The 15850-nt window shown below is 34.9% G+C and overlaps 1 protein-coding gene across 3 annotated transcripts in view; it reads left to right on the plus strand.

The window, feature by feature from the left end:
- The window catches only part of DGKB (diacylglycerol kinase beta), a 645807-nt gene that overhangs the window by 566331 nt on the left and 63626 nt on the right, over nucleotides 1–15850 (plus strand). The window lies entirely within an intron of this gene.

Raw genomic sequence — 15850 nt, forward strand, 5'->3', positions numbered from 1 at the left:
GATAAGTAGACTTATCAAAAAATATAGCATCACCTGAGTAGTCATTAAAAAGTAGATTCTTGCATATCCAATTGTCAACTAAAAAGGAACAACAGAGACTTCCCACTAATCTTCCAGGAGAATTACAGTAAAAACAAAAGTACAAATAATTACACAGTAATTGTTTAACTGCTGTGGAGAAATTTATAATAGACCTAGACACTCGGGACATAGCTCACCTGGTAGGAGAGGGAGAATGACTGTGTGGAGGTATTTGGACTTAGTAGGAAATAGAGAATCATTTTCCAGACAGATATAATAGCCTGTGTGAGAGCTGTACTGAGTAGAGGAGGCTGGTGCTTTAGGAAACTAAAATAAGAAAAGTAAACATTAAAGAGAATAAAAGACCCTGGCCGGTTGGCTCGGTGGTAGAGCGTCGGCCTGGCGTGCAGAAGTCCCAGGTTCGATTCCCCTCCAGGGCACACAGGAGAAGCGCCTATCTGCTTCTCCACCCCCCCCTCCTCTCTGTCTCTCTCTTCCCCTCCCACAGCCAAGGCTCCATTGGAGCAAAGATGGCCCGGCCACTGGGGATGGCTCTATGGCCTCTGCCCCAGGCGCTAGAATAGCTCTGGTCGCAACAGGGCAACACCCCAGATGGGCAGAGCATTGCCCCCTGGTGGGCATGCCGGGTGGATCCCGGTCGGGCGCATGCGGGAGTCTGTCTGACTGTCTCCCCGTTTCCAGCTTCAGAAAAATACAAAAAAAAATAATAATAAATAAAAGATAAAAGGAGATAAGACTTGGGAGGATAATCTGCTGATTTAGCAAGTTTTACCTAAAGTTTAACATTTCAAAACACTTTTGAATCTGTATTGCCGTAATAAAATGTGGCAAAGTTGTTAATGTTACAATAATTCTTTGGTTATACCATTTCTTCACTTGAAATAGTTTTAGTTATTACTCTTTCTTATCTTGATGTCATTAATTTCCAATCATTTTTGTTAATTCGTAAAGGATTTTTGACTTTACAGATTACCTCACATAATAATTCTCATGTTATGATTTTTCACCGTAGCAGCTTTTGAAAATATATACCTTTTTTATTCCAGATGAGATTTCTTTGTTCCCAGTAAAATGAGTTTTTCCCCCAAAATACACCAACTAGACCATAAGAAGTATTAACTTGACATCACAGTTTTAAGCAAAAGTACATTTAGCACTCTATGGGAAGTCACATTTTCTAGTAAAATAAGTCATATGAAATAAATTTTGAATTGTGTGAATTTGCCAAGTGAGGGATTAAAGGGGAAGTGTGTTTTACTGCACTTCCATCTAATCCTCCTGCTTCAAGGCAGTCTTGTTTTAAGCACTTGGCTCCTGGTGTATTACTTTATTTTTTTAAACATTAAAGAAGTTTTTTAATGTTTATTCTATTGATTTTAGAGAGGAAGGGAGAGAGAGTGACAGGAACATTGATCTGTTCCTGTATGTGCCCTGACCGGGAATCGAACTGGCAACTTCTGTGTTTTGGCATGATGCTCTAGCCAACCGAGCTACCCGGCCAGGGCTTAAACATTTTTTAAAGCAGCTTTATGTTTATGACAAAAGTGAGGGGGAGATACAGAGATATCCCATGTCCCCTCTGGCCAACATACATGCAGAACCTCTCCCACTATCAGTATCTCCTACCAGCATGGTATATATGATGTATTCAATGAACCCACACTGACACATCATAATCACCCAAAGCCCAGAGTTTACGTTAAGTTTCATCTTGGTATTGCATATTCTATCTGTGTCAACAAATGTATAATGACATGTGTCTACCATTTTTATGGCCCTAAAAATACCTTCTGTTCCACCTATTCTTTGTTCCCTTCCCTCTTATCCCTGGCAACCACTGATCATTTTACTGTCTCCATAGTTTTGTCTGTCCCAGAATGTCATATGGTCACCTTGACAATATTGAGTCTTCCTATCCATAAACATGGTATATCTCTTCAGTTATTTAGTTGTTTGTTTTTTTAATTTATTGGGTAGAGAGCCTTCATCAAAGTTTTATACTTTTCCTCATATAGACCATGTACATATTGTTTATATTTGTACCTATTTCATTTTTGGAATGCTAATGTAAATGTTATTGTGGTTTTGGTTTTTGTTTTTTAATTTAAAATTCTATTTGTTTATTGTTGGTATCAAGGAAAGCAACTAACTTTTTTTAAAATTTAATTTAATGGGGTGACATTGGTCAATAAGAATACATAGGTTTCAGGTAAACATCTCTATAGCAACTGACTTTAGTATTAATATTTTGTCCTACAACTTTTCTATAATCGTTTATTAGCTCCAAAAGTTTTTTGTCAATTCTTTCAGATTTTCTCAATAGGTAATATTGTCGTCTGAGACCAAAGACAGTATATGTCTTCCTATGCTACATATATAACAATTACTTTCATTTTCCTGCCTTATTGCTTTAGTAAGCACATTCAGTATGATGTTGACAAGGAGCAGTAAGAAGAGACGTCTTTGCCTCATACCTAATTTTAGAGGGAAATTTTTGGGATACTCACCATTAAGTATAATGTTAGCTCTAGATTTTTGTATATAGTTTTATCAAGTTAAAAAATTGCTCTTTATTCTTGGTTTACTGAGAATTTTTATTAAAAATAGATGTTCAATTTTATCCTATTATCTTTCTGCATATGTGATCATGGGAATTTTTTTTATGGTCCATTGATGTGATTGTATATATTAATTGATTTTCATATAAACCAGTCTTGCATTAGTTAGATAAGTCCCATTTAATCGTGCTGTATAATTCTTTTCATACATTTTTTGTATTCAACCTGCTAACATTTTATTGACAATTTGTTCATCAAAGTTTATGAGATAGTGATCTATAGTTTTCTTTTAATGTCTTTGTCTAGTTTTGGTGTTAAAGTAATCCTGGTCTTGTAGAATGAGTTAGGAAGTATTTCTTTTGCTTATATTCTTGAAAGAAATTCTGTCTTAAATGTTTTGTAGAATTCAAGGTTATGACTTTCAAGAGTTGGTTTATTCATCTATGTTATCAAATATGTGAGTACAGAGTTGTTCATAGTATTCTTTTTTATTATTATTATTTTATTTTTAGGTGAGAGGAGGGGAGATAGTGAGGCAGATTCCTACATGCACTCCTACTGGGGTCCACCCAGCAACCCTGTCTGGGGAAGATGCTCAAGTACCAGACTATTTTTAGCACCTGAGGCTGATGCTGGGATCAACCGAGCTATCCATAGTGCCCAGGACCATGCTCACACCAATCAAGCTTCTAGCTGCAGAAGGGGAAGAAGGAGAGAAGAGGGAGGGGGAGAGGAACAGATGGTCACTTCTCCTATATGCCCTGACCAGTATTCAAACCTGGGACGTCATACGCCCAACCAATGCTTTATCCACTGAGCCACTGGCCAGGGCCCAAAGTATTCTTTTATTATCCTTTCAGTTTCTATGGCAACTGTAGTGATGTACACTCCTTCATTTACTGATATTAGTAATTTGAAACCTTTTTTTTCTTAGTTAACCTGGCTAGAGGTTTATTGATTCTGTTTATCTTTGTTAGCTGTTGAACCAGATATTGGTTTAATTGATTTTTCTCTGTTGATTTTCTGTTTTTAATTTTATCTTCTCTAATTCTTATTTTTTTCTTCTGTTTGTTTTAATTTAATTTTCTCTTCTTTTCCTAGTTTCTTAAGGTGGAAACTGAAATTATTGATTTTTAGATCTATTTTTTATAATATAAATACATGCATTCTTTTAAACACTACTTTTTTTGAATGCCACAAATTATAAGTTGTGATTTCATTTTCATTTCATTCTTTTTGGTCCCATTTGTTATTTAGTTCTTTTTGGTTCCATGTATAATTTGAAATTCTTCTTATTCACTGTTGGTATTAAGGAAAGCAACTGACTTTTTTTTTACTGTCTCACAGTCTTTGTATATTATGTGACATTCTTTTAGTCCTTGTTCAGAGATTCTTTCCTCAACCATGTCCAGTCTAAGCCCATCAAAGGCATTCTTTATTTCTTATACAATATTTTTGTTTGTTTCTTTCTTTGTTGTTTTTCTGTTTCTTCCTGGTATTTCTTCCTCATACTTTATTAAGATTTTCACCTCTCTGCTTCCATTCTCTATTCTTTTTATTTTATTTTATTTTTATTTATTCATTTTTAGAGAGGACAGAGAGAGGGAGAGAGAGAGACAGAGAGGGAGAGAGAGAGGAGAGAGACAGAGAGAGAGAGAGAAGTGGGGAGGAGCTGGAAGCATCAACTCCCATATGTGCCTTGACCAGGCAAGCCCAGGGTTTTGAACCGGTGACCTCAGCATTTCCAGGTCGACGCTTTATCCACTGCGCCACCACAGGTCAGGCCTCTCTATTCTTGAATAATACTATTTTAGAGCACTAGCATATTAATCATAGTTGTTTTAAATATGGTCTGATCATTTTAACATCCCAGCTATATCTGGCTATAATTTTTGTTCTGTCTCTTCAAATTTTGTTTTCAGCCTTTTTCTATGCCTTGTAAATTTTTCTTGATAGCAGAGGACATGATGTGATGTTCCGCATAAAAGGATCTGCTGCAAATAGCCTTAAGCAACATGGTGGTGAGGTGTTGAGGGAAGGGAGTGTATAACTCTGTGATTAGGTCTGTAGTCCTGAGTAGCTCTCAGACTCTTAGTGAGCCTGTGCTTCTGGACCGTGAACTTCACAAGTATTTATCTGTTTCTTTTTTCCTCCGTAGGTGGGTCAGGCTAGCTACCATGGGTTAGAGTCAGCTAGTTTCCTTCCCCACATCAGTTAGGCTCTGATAATACCACAACAGGTTAGGTTATGGTTAATAGTGTCCCCTAAAGCCAAGCCTTGTTTTAAAGAGCAGAAATCTCTGCTATATTTGAAATTGCTTTCCTTTTCCCTTCCCTGCCTAGAACCCTAAGGGGATTCTTCTCAGATACTTACTGTGGAAATCTGGCCAAACTCCTAGAGATAAATCATACAGTATTGTGTGGACTCGCAATGACTGAATCCCCCTGAAGTTCTTAACTCTCAGAGTTGTCCACACTGAGCCTCCAGCAATTCATCAATTATATACAGTTCAAGTTTTCCTTTCCCAGTAGTGGTGTCCACAGAAGTTTTTGCTTGCGAATTGAGTCTACCTTGGAAGCATGGGCTCCTCATATTCACCTGTCTGTCTTTCCAGTCTTGGAAGCCACAGTTTGCCCTGTGGCGTCCTCCTTATGGATCCCAGAAAAGTTGTTGATTTTTCAGTCTGTTCAGCTTCATACTTGTGAGAATAGTTACATATGAAACCAAAATTTCCCAGATTCTGTGAGTATTTTAAGTTTAGTTTTTGTACAGAAGAATCATGAGCCCATATGACTTACAATTTTTTTTTAAATGTATTGATTTTAGAAAAAGAGAGAAAGAAACATTGATTAGTTGTTTCACCTATCTATGCATTTACTGGTTGATTTCCTGTGCCCTGACCAGGAATCGAACATGCAACCTTGGCTTATCAGAATGATGTTATAACCAACTGAGCTAGCGCCCTGACCAGGGTACAAGAATGAACTTTCCATGGACTCTTTCATATTCCTTCCACCAACCATCTCTCACTATGAATTACATGTTTTGGTTAAGAAAATAAAATTGCACTACATTGGATTTTATGTGCATAATAAATTTATTTAGAATTATTATTTATTATGCATACATGTTTATTTTCAATTCATGTATTCTTTCTAATAGTGAAAAAATTTTGGTTATATTGACTTGAGGGAGAAATACATTATAATATATTCTAATACAATTACATTTTAAAAATTATTTAATAACTTTTCACTTAGAAACAGGTTTCTCAGGAATAAATGATAGTCACTGAAATAAAATAAAGATAGATCCATTTTATAATTACTTATAAACCATTATTTTCTGCCTGACCTGTGGTGGTGCAGTGGATAAAGTGTCGACCTGGAAATGCTGAGGTCGCCGGTTCGAAACCCTGGGCTTACCTGGTCAAGGCACATATGGGAGTTGATGCTTCCAGCTCTTCCCCACTTCTCTCTCTCTGCCTCTCCTCTCTCTCTCTCTCTGACTCTCCCTCTCATCTCTAAAATGAATTAAAAAAAAAAACAAAAACGTTATTTTCTAACAATTAATCCAAAGAATCTTAACCTTGATGGCTTAATTTTCTTGCACTTCTATTATGGTGCAAATTTTAGAGAATAGAAAAAATAAACAAGATATACATAAATATATATATATATATGTACATGTATAAGTATCAGTATGTGCACATTTCATGTGTCAAAAATAATGAAAATTTTCTAAACAAGTACAATAATGTAGAATGAATAAAATTGCAGAACATCTTTAGTAAATAATTAAATATTCTGATTTTTATATAGAAGATAATTAAATTTATTTTGGGTAATGAACAATGTGTTCTGCCTGTTTTGTGAAATAGTTTAAAGTTATACTTTTATACATATGTGCCTTGATTTTTCTCCTTTATAAAGTGTAGGGATAAGACTAGATATTCTTTCAGGTTCCTTCCAAATCTTCATTATTACACTAAAAAGTATATGTGTATATGTAACTATATACACATATATATATTCCAATTATATGTATATATGCACCTACATATATAATTAAATTGTATGTATATATATATCTACATATAATTTCCCTAATACCTACTAATTTCTTTCTTTTTTTTTTTTTTTACAGAGACAGAGTCAGAGAGAGGGATAGATAGGGACAGACAGACAGGAATGGAGAGAGATGAGAACCATCAATCATCAGTTTTTCATTGCGACACCTTAGTTGTTCATTGATTGCTTTCTCATATATGCCTTGACCATGGGCCATCAGTAGACCGAGTGACCCCTTGCTCGAGCCAGCGACCTTGGGTCCAAGCTGGTGAGCCTTGCTCAAACCAGATGAGCCCGCGGTCAAGCTGGCAACCTTGGGATCTTGAACCTAGGTCCTCCGCATCCCAGTCTGATGCTCTGTCCACTGCACCACCACTTGGTCAGGCTACCTACTCATTTCTTAATGCAATTTATATGATCAAATTTATGTTTAATTAATTACATATAATGGCAGAGGTTGAGTACCTATTTAGCCCTGAAAACCTTATTGCTCTTCTGATTTCTCTGATTGCTCCGAAGGATAAAATTATCTGCCATTTTCACATTTTGTTCACATCCACCGTTAAGGACAAAGGCACTTTACTCTGTAGATTGTACTGTCTAGATGGCCATCATATGATGCACCCAGTTTAGTATTTCATTGTGTGTGTGTGTGTGTGTGTGTGTGCGCGCGCGCATGCACTCACGCATGTTATCAACGTAACCCTATAGATTTTTATGGACTACTCATACAAAATTTAGTGTCTTTCCCAATTTAGAATCTTTGTTTTTACAAAAACAATAACGAGGGAAAACTCCCTACCCCAACAGAAAGGCCACTTAGAAGGTTACAGTATTAATATACCAGTGAGTGCATTTTCTCATTAATATAGAGCAGGTTGCAGTGAGAAGTGGCCTCTATGTGAGCGTATGCCCAACAATGACTCCGTCTCTGCCCTTCAGTGTTGTCAGCCTCTATTTCCTTCAAATTGAGAAAATAATCAATAACATGCGTTGCAGCTGTTTCTGTTCTGTGGTCCACAAGGCAAACAGCATCAGTTGTAAAATGAAATAAAAATAAATTACAAAGAATCCTGTCATCACTGGAATTAGTGAGCCACAGAAGCTAATGACATAATAACCTTGTCTTCAAAGCCAGACATTCTCTGTGATGCTGAAATTGAGTTCTCTGAGCCTAAAGAATACGAGTGAGTGGTTAAACCACTCTGTACAGGGGCTCGTTCACCATAAACTCTGGCTTAATAAATGCTTAATTGATCATATTCTTGGCAGACACAACCTAACAACAACAAATGACCTTTGCACACTATTCTTTTTCATATTTTCCAGTGGCACACATAGTCATCCACAACTCTGAAGACAGATGTAACTTTGTATGCAACAGATGAAAGAAAAGTAGATCAAACAAACAGAATTCCAAGTTTTAAGTGTCTCCTTATTTTTCCTGCTTTTTTTTTGTTTTTGTTTTAATGGAATGATGGGTAAATGTGACCTAGGTATATGTGAAATGTATATGCCCTTGTTCCATGCATTTAGTTTTTGCAAATTTTCCTTTCTCATATAGCTTGGCATAAAGGACAAGATCAATAAGTAAAATCACCAATTCTTTCTCCTCTAAGCCTCCTTCTTTCTTGTGCAATTTTATCAAGATAGAACCCAATGAGCCTTGTTATTTCATATTTTAAATGGAAATTTAGTTAATTCTTATTTCCTGGTAAATGACCTTAGAAAATCCTTTTTGGTTACATTTATTATGTTGGTTTTTTTAAAATTTGCATTGGCTAGTTTTGTTTGGCTATTTGCTCATAGATTTCTCTAATAGCTTGCAAATTTGGAAATGTTTTGAAACTCAAACATTAGTCACTGTTACACTTTGACTATAAATTTAAGAAAAAGGAACCTTCCAAAGCGTGAATCTAGTTTCAGTGTCCAGTGTGGTGTGAAGGAGGATGAGGTCATGAAATAGACCTCGGACCCATTAAAGTGCGATTTTTTTGGACAGAAATTAATCGGAATTATGAAAGAATCATTAAGGTCCCAAGTGGAATGAACCAAAACTTTGGCAATCTGTAGTCTAAGCCTGGACTTCCCAGCACCTAGCTGTAGGTCCATAGATGTATATACCCTTTAGACCTCTGCTTTTTTATCTTTAAAATGAAAAAAATAATAACCAATTTAGCTACTATCCTTAAAGTGTATACTGGTAATTCTAAATAAATGTTTAAAATGGAAATTTCTCATCTAAAGTAGTAATCCTACACATTAATTCCAATGCCATATTATATTTTTCACATATGATTCATTCAAAGTTGCATAAGTAGAACAACTTATATTACATATTGATAAATATTTGCTAATTGTCTTGAAAATTTGGCCAACATAGATTTGTGGACTATTCAATTCAGTTTGACATATATATATCATAATTATAAAAAATGTTCTTTATTAATGGCTTTATAAAGTCTCAATTTAAAATTTTCCTTCAAGAAATAGTCATGAAGCTAAAATCTAAAACAGAAATTACATCATGCCAATTAAAATAGTTAAAGGTTTAATTTTTTAATTTAAACTATAGATTGTAAAAACTATCTTTTCTCTTTATTGGTTTGCTTATAATTCACATTTCAAACATAAATAATGTACATACCTTTGGAAAGTCTTAAAGTCAGAGAGAAAATATCTATTTTGCTATATAATCCTCTTAACATGCACATGCCAGATGGTGTTCCATATCAGGTCAGAAATGATGAAGGAATCTGGCTTTAAATCTAAGAATATGGGGGAAAATGAGTAACTAGGGGTTACGTGTTTGTAATAGCATTTTCCTCTGAAATTCAACCATTTGTAATAATTTCTGATATGTTTCTGTCTGTGCATATGGATTTATTTTTCTTATTTCATTTCTATTACACCTTGTTGAGATTCATTTCTATTACACCTTGTTAAGATTCTGAATGGTTATTTATGGTGTGATTAGATATTTTCTCAATCTTTGGAACCCTATAGCCAAGTAATAATTTGACCTTCAGATCTTTCAAACTGAAATTTAGTAACTAGTCCAGAAACTATAAAATGAAATAACTCATAAGGAGGGAAAAATAAATAAAAGTTCTATTATTAAGTATGAAGAGGAGTAATATTTTTCTAATTCATATTAAATAAACTAATTATAAAATTGAAAGGCCTGAATTCCTCTGCTAAAATAAAACATAAGTTCTCTTTCTTTAACGATAGCACATTTTATACGCATGAACCTGGCTGACTTTAGACAGTAAATTTAAGGCTTTGTATTGTAGAAAAGCAAAATATATACCATACTCTTATTTAATCCACTCATTTTTATTATTGTCTTTATTTCTATTGATTCCTCTTTTAAGATTACTTGATGTTCTATGTTATTAGCTGTACTGATCCAAATTAATTCATCACAGTATTCTACTGTTCACTGTATTTTAGTGTCTGTATACAATAATTATTTGGTTCTGTGGCCTTGACTGCATCCAATCTATAAAATAGAGTGTAAACATTTAAGTAATACTGTGCCTGGATTACATAAAGCCAGCCCCTAACTCTCAGCTAAAAATGGGGGGTGGGGGGAGAGTCAATGTTTCCCATTCAGCAAGACAGCACACAGAACTCGGTGGATGTACTCCCTAGTAAAACTGGTAAAAATAGTTTCACAAAATTATAAATCTCTGGGAATGGTTCTAAGGAAGCAAATATTAAGAAATATTTGAGAAAATCTGCTAAAACTACTGAGCCATCCTCTATCAATTGAACAATCAGCTCTTAAAGTAGAGATTTACACAGAGGGAAGTATGTCATTTTTTCCCCACACTTAGCTCCAGAGCCGTAGCTCAGAGAGTTTGCAATGGAAAAAATCAGGCTGTAAAATTGAGAGCTCCATATCTCTTCCCATAGGAGTTGACTTCATGTGCAATAGAATGTAGAAAGTTCAAGCTGAAGTGTGTTCTCAACAACAGTGGTGCTTAAGGTGAAAGTCAGTTGGGAAGAGATTGGTAGATTTATTGGAGCTTTAGGCTGAACTGTAAGTTGGCTACTTTGCTGGAGAAACTCTGGTAGAGTAAGTGCCCTTCTGGGGTCAGAACAAATCTCAAACACAGATTTAAGAACTATCCCTTCAGATGATCCCAAAATATTGGATGAGTCTGTCATGCAATTTATGCCTGAGAACGTTGTTGATAATAAGAGCACAGTAGATCTGCAAGTAGTGGACCTGGGTGTGGTAAAATAGGCAAATAATAATAAGCCTGGGGAGCAAGGGGAAGTACCCAGGGTTGCTAAAACATATTATCTAAAATGTCAACTTTCCAATAATGTTTTTTTAAATGAGAACTACAGAGAAACAGGAAGGTATGATCCATACACAAGGGGGAAAGGCAGACGGCAGAAACTGCTTGAATGATTACAACCAGATGTGGCATTCAACAATCAAAACCTTCAGAGTAGCCATTGTAGATATGCTCAAAGAAGTAAAGAAACCATGATTAAATAAGTAAAGGACTGTATGTTGACAGTATTACCTCATATAGACAATATCAAAACTATCAATTTAGAGAAATTATTTTAAAAAGCTTAAATTCTGGGATTGAAAAATACAACTGAGGTGAAAATTTCAGTTTATTTGAACTGAATTAGTGACTTGAAATAGATTGATAGAGATTATACAATCCGAAAAATAAGGAGAAAAAAAATTTTTTAATGTGATATAGAGAAATATGGACTCTATCAAGTACACGAATATATGCATAATAACAATACCAGAAGGAAAGGAGAAAGAAAGCAGCAAAAAACTGTTCTAAAAAGAATGGCTAAAAACTCCCCAAATTTATTGAAAATATTAGTCAACACATCCAGGAAGCTCAATAAACTCCAAGTAGAATAAACACAAAGATCCATAATCAGACACCTCACAAAAAAATTTTGAAAGAAAAAGACAAGGAGAAAATCTTGTCTTACTTACTGCAAGAAGTAAGAAGAAAAAGCACTCGAATGTACAAAGAATTCTAGTGAGAAATATAGATAACTACATATCAGAAAAAAATGGAAGCCAGAAAGAAGCAGAATACATACTGAGAGTGCTCAAAAATAATATGTACCAAGAATTCTGTATTGAGCAAAAACTATGTTGCCCAAATGAAAGTAAAATAAATGTGCTCCCAAACAAAATCAAGAGTATTCGTTGCTAACAAAACTATTTTACATAAAGCACTAAAGGAAAATATTCAGGCTAAAAACAAAGGACCCCAGACAGTAACTTGAATCCACATGAAAAGATGAAAAGTAATGTTAAAGATAGTAATGTAACTATAAAATGTAATACAAATGTATATTTCTTTTCTCTTCTCTTTACTGATTTAAAAAGCATTATTATACATAAAATGTACCTTTTGGCCTATAACATATAGATATGGTATACATTTGGCAATAATAACAGAAAGGAAGTGAGTGAAATAAAGCTGTTTTGGCTAAGGAATTTATTTCAAATAGATCCACATGAAAAAATGAAGACATCTAAAAATTATAAATAAAATGTTAGTTAGCAAGAGCTATACTTATTTGCTGTCCTTTCTTCATTCAGCTTCCTTTAAAAATATGTAACTATATAACATAAGAATTATAAATGTAATGTTAAAATGTTTTTTAACATTTATAGATACAGTAATTATAAAACTGTCACAAAAGGATAGAAAGGGGAATAGAGTATAGTAGTAACATTTCTATATCTCATTGGAATTAAGTTAGTGTAAATAGAAAACCGAGTATAATAAATTAAAATTTATATGATAGGCCTTAGAGCAAACACTGACATTGTTTAGCAATTATAGTGAAAAATATTATTAAAGTAATTAAAATGCTATATTAAAAATATTCACTTGAAAAAAAGAGTGAAGAAATACAGAAATGGTATGATGTATACAGAAAACAAAAAATAAAATGTCTGACATAAATTCACCTGTAGAAAATAAAACGGCACTGCATGTGAATACATTAAACAATCCAATCAAAATGCTGAGATTGGATAGAAAACAAGATAAGATCCAAATATATGCTGTCTACAGGAGACCCTTTAGTTTCAAAGATAAAGCTAGATTGAAAGTAACAGTCAGAAAAAGATATATCACACAAACAGAAGTCACAAGAAAGAGAGAGTGGCCCAACTAATCACAAAAAAATAGACTTTTAATCAAATAATGTTACTAGAGATAAAGAGGGATATCTTATAATGGTAAAGGGTCAACTCATCAGTAGGATATAAGTATTATAAACATATATGCACCTAACAGTATGGTACCGAAATACATGAAGCAAAAACTGAAAAAATTGAAGGGAAAGATAGATAATTCAGTAATAGAGACTTTTATATCCTTTTCGGAAACAATTCAGAACCATTCCTATAAAATCAAAAAGGAAATAGAAATATTTTTAATTTATTGTGTTTACATAGTTTCTAGTGTTCCCCCAAATGGATTCCCCCATCCCAAGAAATAGAAATTTTGAACACTATAAACCATTCTATAGCATCTGTACAAACACCTAGCTAATAAACAGTTATAGTGTATATATATATATATATATGTAACACTCTATCCAACAACAGTGGACTATACATTATTTTCCTGAGCACAAGAAACATTCTCCAGGATCAGCCATATGCTAAGCCATAAAATAAATCTCAGTAAATTATAAGAGAAATAATACAACACTAGAAATTTATTTAAATTTGTGAAAAATTCACAAATATGTGAATTTAAACACACACAAATAGCCAGTGGGTTAAAAGGGAAATCAAAAGAAATTGAGATGATTAAAAATTAAGACATATATACTATTATGGGATGCAGGGTCTAGAGGGACATTTTTAGCATTGAATGCATTATTTTTTTAAAAAAGATCTAAAATCTATAAGTGACTTTTCATATTAAGACAACAGAACAGAAAATAGAAGTTAAACTTTAAGCAAAAGGATTAGAGTAGACATAATGAAAAAGAGAATAAAAACAATAAAGAAAATGAATGAAATCAAAACCTCGTTCTTTATGTGAATCAACAAAATTAATAAATCTTTTCTTGATTGACCATGAAAAATAGAAGACTCAACTTATTGGAATTAGAAAGTGGAGATATTACTACGGATATTACAGAAAAAGAAAAAAAGACTATAACACAATATTATGAAAAATTGTGTGCTAATAGATTAATTAGATGAAAGACATAAATTCCTAGAAAGACACAAACTACTGAAATTAACTCATAAATAAATGTACAATCTGAATTGATAAAGAAACTGAGGCCCTGGCAGGGTTGCTCAGTGGATATAACATTGGCCTAGCAGTGGGCGGCAAACTCATTAGTCAACAGAGCCAAATATCAACAGTATGATGATTGAAATTTCTTTTGAGAGCCAAATTTTTTAAACTTAAACTATATAGGTAGGTACATTCCTTATCCAGGTAGTGCCCGCACATGGTATTTTGTGGAAGAGCCACCCTCAAGGGGCCAAAGAGCCACATGTGGTTTGTGAGCCACAATTTGCTGACCAGGGGTAGTGTTCCAATGTCCTGGGTTCGACTAGCCATCAGGACACACATGAGAAGTGACCATCTGCGTCTCTTCCCTTCCCTCTCTCCCTTCTTTCCCTTTTCCCCTCTCACAGCCAGTGACTCGATTGGTTTGAGCATCAGCCCCATTGGAGTACATCAGCCTCAGGAACTAAAACTACCTTGGTACCCGAGCATCAGCCCAAGATGGGGTTGCCAGGTGGATCCTGGTCAGGGCACATGCAGGAGTCTGCCTCTCTATCTCCCCTCCTCTCATCTAGACAAACAAACAAAAAAGTGAAAAAACAACACACAGATGAGAGAAAATAGTTGTGAATAATATATCTGATAAGGAACTCATATCTACAATATGTCAAGAGCACTTATATCTCAATAACAAAAAGATAAACCAATTCAAAACTCGGAAATTTTTCTGAAAGGATATTTCTCTAAAGAAGATACCAAATGTCCAATAAGCACATGCAAAGGTACTTAACATCATTACTCATCAGAGAAATTTAAGTTAAAAATCACAATGAGGCCCTGGCCGGTTGGCTCAGCGGTAGAGCGTCGGCCTGGCGTGCGGGGGACCCGGTTTCGATTCCCAGCCAGGGCACATAGGAGAGGCGTCCATTTGCTTCTCCACCCCCCCCCCCCCTCCTTCCTCTCTGTCTCTCTCTTCCCCTCCCGCAGCCAAGGCTCCATTGGAGCAAGGATGGCCCGGGCGCTGGGGATGGCTCCTTGGCCTCTGCCCCAGGCGCTAGAGTGGCTCTGGTCACAGCAGAGCGACACCCTGGAGGGGCAGAGCATCGCCCCCTGGTGGGCAGAGCGTCGCCCCTGGTGGGCGTGCCGGGTGGATCCCGGTCGGGCGCATGCGGGAGTTTGTCTGACTGTCTCTCCCCATTTCCAGCTTCAGAAAAATACAAAAAAAAAAAAATTAAATAAAAAATCACAATGACATACCATCCATATCCTCTAGGACAGCTAGAATCAAAAAGTCATATAATAATAAGTGTTGATGAGAATGTGGTGAAATCCTTACCCTTATGCCATTCTGACTGGACTGTAAAATGATACTGCCTCTTTGGAAAACAGTCTGGCAATTTATCAAATGATTAAACATAGAGATTGCATATGACTCAGCAATTCTACTCCTACATAAATGTCCAAGAGAATTGAAAACATATGTCTACACAAAGGCTTGTACATTAATGTTTATAGTAACATTATTTATAATAGCCCAATGGTGTGAACCAAGATGTCCATTAATGGGTGAATAGATAAACAAAATGTAGTATATTTATACAATAAAATATTATTCAGCCACAAAATATATGGTATTAATAACATGCTACAACTTTGATGAAAGAAGCAAGACCACAAAGTATAAGATTCCTTTCATGTGAAATATCCAGAATAAGTAAATTTATAGGTTTGGGAAATAGATTAGCAGTTGCCGTGAAGATAGTAGGATTGAGGGGTTAGTAATAATAAGGAGACAATATCTAAAGGTTATAGGGCAATCTTTTAAAGGGAATAAATATGTTCTGAAATTTACTGAGCTCTGATGGTACACATATCTATGAATATACTGAAAAGCATTGACTTGTACATTTTA

Source organism: Saccopteryx leptura, chromosome 12, assembly GCF_036850995.1.
Source record: "Saccopteryx leptura isolate mSacLep1 chromosome 12, mSacLep1_pri_phased_curated, whole genome shotgun sequence".
Classification (NCBI taxonomy): Eukaryota; Metazoa; Chordata; class Mammalia; order Chiroptera; family Emballonuridae; genus Saccopteryx; species Saccopteryx leptura.